Source organism: Sciurus vulgaris (assembly GCF_902686455.1).
Source record: "Sciurus vulgaris genome assembly, chromosome: 5".
Taxonomy (NCBI): domain Eukaryota; kingdom Metazoa; phylum Chordata; class Mammalia; order Rodentia; family Sciuridae; genus Sciurus; species Sciurus vulgaris.
The window spans coordinates 172,301,501-172,309,033 of NC_136465.1; the positions used below are offsets into that span (position 1 = coordinate 172,301,501).

Consider the following 7,533-nt stretch of genomic DNA (forward strand, 5'->3'; position numbering starts at 1 on the left):
TGGCACATCTGTCCCACCTAACTCTCACCCTGGGAGGTGGCTGCCTCCTCATGTCCTGCCCAGCATGCTGCAAAGCAAGCTAGCCAGGCTGGTGCGTGGCAGGGCTGGGGTTGAGCCAGCTCCTGGCTGTATGCAGGCCCATCTGGCCCCAGAGGGCACAGGTGCCGCGTGCCGGGCTGTCAGGCTGCACTGCTGCAGGGCCATGCCAGGTGCTGCAGGGCTGCTGTGCTGGCCTCACTTCCTGAGCCTGTGGGTGGTGCTGAGACTGCCCAGGGCCCCGGGCCCCAGGGCAGGGGCCTGGCCCTCTCTGGCTCGGTGGCTTTCTGGGGCTTTGTTTGGGTGTGAAGGCTATCTGTGAACACCAGGCCCTGGCCCACCGCTCTGCTCTCTGGGCCTCAACTCGCCCCCTCTAGAAGAGCATGTGTGGCAGACCGGAATGCTGCCCTGGAGAGCAGGCTGCTGGTGCAGTCAGAGGGTCCTACACACCGCCTTGCTGCTGGGTCCTCCGGGTCCGTCCCCTCCTCAGAATCCCAGCCTTGCCCTGGCGTCTGGATGGCCGCTGTGGCCCTGAGCACCCCCCAGGGAGGTGGCGAGGGCGCCGTTCTCTGATGAGTAACAGGTGTGGAAGATTGGGGCATGGCCCTGGCCACAGATGGCCACGTCCAACCCAAGGCCCTGGGCACACCCTGTTGTCCATGCCTCTGTTCCTTGCCTTTGCATCTTGCAGCTCTGTGTGAGTCCTCCTGGGGCAAACGGAGGGGTACACTGGAGGCCCGGGGTCCCCTTGGCTGATGACAAGGTGAGAGTGTGGGAGTCTTTGGGGACTTAGGACAGAGCCAAGGGTCAGCACTAGGAAAACGTCCTGCCAGCCCGACAGCTGTGCCATGGCCAGGTCACTGCTGAGCCTCTTCTGGTGTCTGACATGGGTGGTAGGCAGCCGGCCCTGGTCTAGGGTCTTCTTGCCACTGACCCCCTCCCGCAGCTTCAGGGAGAGAGCACTCATTCCCTGAGGTGGAGAGACCAGAGAAGTCCACCAGCCAGAACCTGTCCCTGGAAGGCAGCCTGGGCCTGACAGAGCCCAGAGAGCCAGGCCCCTGGAGCCACTGCATGTCCCAGCTGAGGCAGGAGGGCTCTGAGGGAGGCCGCCTTGGCACCCTCGGCCACCACTGGCTGCTGTGCTCCGGGCCTGGCCTGGGCCTCCCACTGTCCCGAGCTGGCCTTCCTCAAGGGTGCAGCGCAGGTTCCAAGGTGCCCCTTCTGGTGGGAATCCCCCTGTTGGCAGTGGGGAGGGGACAGGAGTGGGGACTCTGGCTGCCCTGTGTCACAGGGGAAAGCTCAGGAGCGCTGTCTGCATGCTGACCCCTCGCACGCCCCCTCCTGTGGGAGCCGCTCCGCCCCAGGTTGCCTGCCGCTCCTGCCCCGATTGCCTAGAAACTCACTGACCTTACTGCTCCTTTATCTGCCGTCTCCCTCACCCACTGGTCTGCGAGGACAGGGACTTGGTGTCCTTTACTTCATTGGGTCCAGCCCCAAGGACCCTGGTGGTCTTTGCCACAGGTGTTGAGTGACTCAGTGGTGAGGTGAGCGAGTGGAAGGAAGACTGGCCCTGTGGCCGGGGCTGAGCCGTGTCCTTTCCGTCTGTACAGTGAAGACATGACCCACTTCTTCAGGTTGTCCAGCAGTCTCGGTCTATCCCCTCCCTACCTCTGTGGAGCCTGGGCCTGGGACCAGTCCCCAGAGCGACACCATGCACAAGCATGTGCAGCTCAGAGCAGACGGGCACTCACTTCCAGGACTGGGTGGCCTCATGAGGACACACTGCCTGAGCCAGGTTTGGGCAGTGCTGACTCCATTCCTGCCTCTGGAGACCCCAGACTGTGTGGCCCGTTGTCAGACCCCCCTTATTGCCCTTGTTCTCAGGTCACAAAATAGGCCTGGGGCAGGGACGGAGGTGGGCCTTCAAAGCCTTGGCTGGTTTCCACACTCACCCAAGATGAAGCTCGGGCACTTGTGGCCTCAGCAAAGCCATCTGAGCCCAGCCTCCTTCCTACCAGCACCTGCTTTGCCAGCTTCCCCCACCAGCCCGGGGGCCCATGGCGGCCAGGGAATACCACAGACAGGTGGTGAGCCACCCAGAGCAGAGCTGGGGACTTGTACAGAAGATCTTCCCCCTGTGAAGCTGCCACCCTGGCCCACCAGGGTTTGGGGTCAGTAATGTCTCTCATTTATTTTGTCCTGTGTGTGTCTGGGTGCTAGGGAGGGGAACCTCACACATGCTAGGAAGCACTCACCCTAGAACTTCACCCCCTGCCCTTGTCATTTATTTTGAATCAGTGATTTTATGATCAAATTCAGACTGCCCCTGTGTTAGTTTTAATACAAAAATAGCATTCCTTTTTTTTTTTTTTTTCAAAAATGACACTTCAAATTACTCACTATCAAAGTAAATCATTGCATCAGAAAAAAGTATCCTGTAAATCATACAGGTGTTGAAGACCCCCTGGGGTCTTGACTGAGGGACCCAGGTAATCCTAATCAGAGGGTGACTGCTCTGCTGTGTGGGTGTCCCCAGGTGTTCAAGAGCCTTAGCTCAGGGCAAGGACCAGCAGTGTCAGGAGAGGGCTCACCTCCGTGTCAGCCTGCAGATGTTGCCAGGAGCTGGCGGGAGGCAGGGAGCCTCCTGTCACCCTGGGTGTGAGCAGCAGCGCACCAGCTGGCCTCCCGTGAGGGGGTCATGCTGTGCCCCGCCCAGCTGCCTGGCTGAGTCCTTTGGCAGTGAGGGGGCGGTTATTAAAGTGCAGGTTCCCTGGCCCCATCCTGGATTCACAAATCAGAACCTCCAGAGAGGCCATGTGTGGCTGTGGGCTCCTGCCCTCGGCTTGGTGCTTCCACAGGGTCCACTGCTGGGTGGCCTTAGATGAGGCTCATGAACTTCCCTGGGTCTTATCTCTAAGGTTTGCAGCTCAGCTTTTTGGAAAAACCTTAAAACAACCTACTATTTAATGAGTTCTGACTATGTGTCAGGCGTGTAGCAGACATGGTATTTTATCAAGTCTCAGCCAAGAGACTACATCAACGGCCTCGCCATGGAGATCAGGAAACCAGGACTCAGGTTAAACAGATCACCTGAGATCACCCAGGAGAGGGATTTGAGCTCTGAACTTTACATGCCATAAGGTTCCTCCTGATTTCCAGGCCTGAGAGGTGAGTTTGACAAACTCTCAAAGCCACCTAAACCCACTGGAACACCCCAGCTTTTCTAGCTTAGGATGGAAGCTTTTGCCCTGAGGGTCCCTCTAGAACTGAGATCATCCTGAGGTTGTGACCTACTTGACTGCCCACTGCAGTGGGGGAGGGAGGCACCAAGCCCTTCCTAGCACTGGGCCTGCCCCTGACTGCAGACCCAGCAAGAATTAGTCATGACCCTGTCCTGGAGGTGTCCAGCCAAGACCTGGGTGCCCCAGGGGAAGCGTCTTGAAGGAAAAGGCGTCAGCAGGGTGAAGAAGGAGTGGGAAACGGCCCCCTGTGGGAGGGGCACCGGGGCCAGGGGGTCAGGATGTCCCCTTCCCAAGGCCTGGGAGCTCGTGTGAGCTCAGCAGGGAGTGGTCTCGGCAGGTGGGGGTGGTCAGGCAGCAGAGTGTGGGAAGGAGGTCGCCATCTCCAGTCTTGCCCAGTCCTGGCCAAGAGTTCCCAACCCCTTGGACTGAGCCCAGGAAGGGACGTGTGCACCAGCTGTTCTGTGATTTTGGGAAGGGCTGGAGTCCACTGGCATAGGAAGAGCCCCTGACCAAACAACAGGCCCTGTACCTCGCTCCGGCCAGCTGGGCCACCGCTCAGCCTGGGACTGGCCTGGACACTGCGCTGTGCCTCTGCTGACACATCCTGAGAGCTACTCGCCCTGCAGGCTGAGGCTCCGTGACACCTCCCTCTCCCGGGCATCCCCCTCCCAGGCCCTCCTCGGATCCCAGGGCCCAGGCATCCTGGACAGTTCCTGGACTCAGACCACAGGGTGGACCTGAGTCTCCTGCTCCACTGACCCAGTCCTCAAAATTGAACTTTGTGCTGTACAAAGGTGAATATATTAATATATTAAAACCCTTAAAATTTCTTTTTGTACTGGGGAGTGAATCCAGGGGTGCTCTACCCCTGAGCTGCTTCCACAACCCTTTTTATTTTTTATTTTGAGACCAAGTCTCTCCAATTTACCCAGGCATCAAACGGCAATCCTCCTGCCTCAGCCTCCACTTGCTGGGACTGGGCGTGCGCCACTGCACCCAGCTAAAATCTCCTTTGAACTAAAAGTTTATTTTTTAAATTCTGATTAAAAAAAAATAAAACATTGCCATTGGCTCCCTAAAAGTAGAGGCACCTGAGGCTCCGCACCTCTGCGCTTGGTCAGGGAGACAGCTCTGTCACAGACCTGCAGGGCCTAAGCCGGTCCTCAGTGGGGTGGCCTGTGGGTTCCAGCCTTCCTGAGCCTGCCACCACTGCATCTAGGGCCAGGAATGGAGTCTGGGAAAGGTTCTAGAACAGACCAAAAGAGACCCGAGATGAGGGCAGGGTGGGGCCCACACAGGGCCTCCTGACCTCCCAGGTTGGCCCAGGCTGTGTCTTCTCGCAAGTGCCCTCCCTTTGTTCTCCAGCACAAAGTACACCAAGCACTGTGTGGCCCCAACCAGGAGGGTGCAAAGAAAGGAGAGAAAGCGACGGGTGAAGGAAGACCCTGCAGCTCCTTCAGAATGGGCACCGGGGCCGGGCCCGGTGAGGCGCCCTCCAGCTGCCAGGGTCTGGGAAGCTTCCCAGAGCAGCTGGGCTCTGCACCAGGGCGGGGGGCACTTCTGAAGGATAGGGGCTTCCTGGCCTGAGCAGGCTGCTACAGATGGCAGGCTGAATTCTCTCCTAAAACCCATTAAAATTGCAGAAAGGGACAGGCGCCTTCTCTCCCTCTCCCTCCCTCTCTTCCTTCTTTCCTTCCCTCTTGGTATAATCCCACGAGTAGAGCTGGGGTATAGCTCAATGGTAAAGCACTTGCCTAGCTTGCAAGAAGGCCTTGGGCTCCTCCCCAGAACTGGAAACAGAACAAAACCCCTCTAGAATGGAAGGAGGGGGGCGGGTGCACTGAGCAGAACACCCATTTTTGTTTTTGTACCAGGGAGCTGAACAGCCAGGGGCTTTACCACTGAACCACATCCCAGTCCTTTTTATTATTTATTTTAAGACAAGTCTTGCCAGTTGCTGAGGTTGGCCCTCAAACTTGTAATCCTCCTGCCTCAGCCTCCTGAGTCACTGGGATTATAGGCATGTGCCACCCTGCCAGACCATCCACACAATTTTTGAAGCTGGAAAGTAGAGGTAAAGAGGCAACTGACTTAGGGACACCAAAAAGCTATATCCCAAGTGTTTCAGGGTAGCAACTGAGCCACTAGTGGGCAGCCCAGGCCCATATGCTCCTGGAAGGACACTTGCTAGAGAATCTGATCTTCCCAGGAACACATCCTGAAATACTGACATGGGAAATGCCCAGCAAGTGCTCCACATCTCACCTCAGGGATGACAAGTGTCGGAGCAATTTGACCTTGGTGATGTGTATCTGGAACTGATAGATAATGTGAATGTTAAAAAGACAGAAGGAACCAGCCATTGCTGTATGAGCCTCAGTTCTCCTACGGAATGAAAAAGTGCATCCATACGTAACCTGCACAAGAAAGTTCACAGCAGCAATCACCCACAATAGCCAAAATGTAGAAATAGCCCACACATCCATCAACAGATGAAAGGGCAAACACATTGCAGTATGTCCATACAATGGAATATTTTTCAGCTGTGCAAAGGAATGGACGTTTTCACACCTTAACACTGTGAATGAACTTTAGAAACCTTCTGCTCAGTGCCAGGTGTGGTGGCGCACACCTGTGTTCTCAGCGATTCAAGGCAGGAGGATCCCAAGTTGTAGACCAGCCTTAGCAGCTTAGCAAGACTATCTCAAAATTAAAAAGACTGGGGATCTAGTTCAGTGGTAGAGAACTCCCAGGTTTAATCCTCGGTACCAAAAAAACAAAACAAAAACATACTCGGTGAGAGAAGCCAGAGGCAAAAGGCCGAGTGTTCTAAGATTCCTTTTAAAGGAAATGTCCAGAAGAGGCAAATCCATAGAGATGGGAAACAGCAGTGGTTGCCTGGGCTAGGGCAACATGTAACCATGTGAGTGTTACTGGGGGACCTTACATTCTCTTTGGCCAAATCTGTAGAATCTGGCCATATTCTGCCTGTACAGAACATTTCCGAAAGACCGGCCACCCTCTGGGTCTGTGTGGCTCCGTGGTTCAAGGTCACCCCACCCGATGGTATAGCTTCAGACTTTCAAACTGGAATCTCTGGACATAATCTGAAGAGTGTGAAGATTTTTTAACTTGGTGGATCTTTGAGTCTATAAGAACAAATTGGCTCTAATCCCATTTAAGTCCATTTAAATAACCACCTTAAAAATGCCCTAAATAAAAAAGACTTCCCTTTTGACCCAGCAATTCCTCTTGGGCTGTACACCCCAAAGATTTGAAAGCAAAGACTCAAGCAGATGCTCGTGGTGATATTTGCAAGGTATTGTTGTTTACCATGGCCAAAAGGTGGGCATGGACACCATGCATGAGTGGATAAGCCAGCTGTGTCTGTCCAAATGGTGGAACAGCATGCAGCCTGAGGAGGGGGAGATTCTGCACACACCACACCTGGATGAACTGGAGACCCCGCTAAGCGAAATAAGCCAGTCACAAAAGGGCAGATAGCATATGGCTCTACACAGATGTGACCAAGAGTTAAGTTCACAGAAAGTAGATGGAGAGAGAAGATGGAGCTTTGGAGATGGTGGAAGTGACCAGTGGAACATGCTTAATGCCCTCAAGCTATACATTCAAAAGTGGCCGACATGGTGTTCGTGCCATGTGCGTTTAACCAAGATCTTTTCATTTATGTACGTGTTTATTCCAGCACTGGGGACTGAACCCAGGGGCCCTTTTCCACTGAGCCACATCCCCAGCCTTTTTCTTTTTTTTTTATTTTGAGGCAGGGTCTTACTCAGTTGCTGAGACTGGCCTGGAACTTGCCATCCTCCTGCCCCAGCCTCCCCAGTTGCTGGGATTACGGGCGTGCGCCAACTTGCCTGGTTTACCACAATTGGAAAAAAAAAAAGAAAAGAAAAATCTGCTACTCCGGGTGTTTGGGTTTGTGTTGACCAGGGACTTTGTAGTCACTAGAGGTCAATGAGAGCCGAGGTGCCCGGAACGGCTGTGAATTGTCAGGCACTGTTGCAGCCAGTACCTCACAGGTTGGCTGGACACAGGAGGGGACAGGGAGAAGCGAGGCCTCCATGAGCCCTACATGGTGGCCATGGCCACCTGGCCCTGGAGCCCCAACCCCTCTTGGGCTCCTGACCTGGCCAGTGGTGAGAGCACCTTCCTGCTGCCAATTGGAATTTTTATTGGGTCAGTCACCTTCTCTATGTTCATTTAAATTTGCTTTGAGTCTAACGTGGGAGGC

The 7,533-nt window shown here is 54.9% G+C and overlaps 1 long non-coding RNA gene across 1 annotated transcript; it reads left to right on the forward strand.

Annotated features, from left to right (window-relative positions):
- Nucleotides 1-2,103: 2,103 nt before the first annotated feature.
- Nucleotides 2,104-7,213, forward strand: LOC306661704. Its single transcript, XR_013763944.1, has 2 exons — nucleotides 2,104-2,207; nucleotides 2,955-7,213. It is a non-coding gene; the product is annotated as an uncharacterized lncRNA (long non-coding RNA).
- The last annotated feature ends 320 nt before the right edge of the window (nucleotides 7,214-7,533 follow it).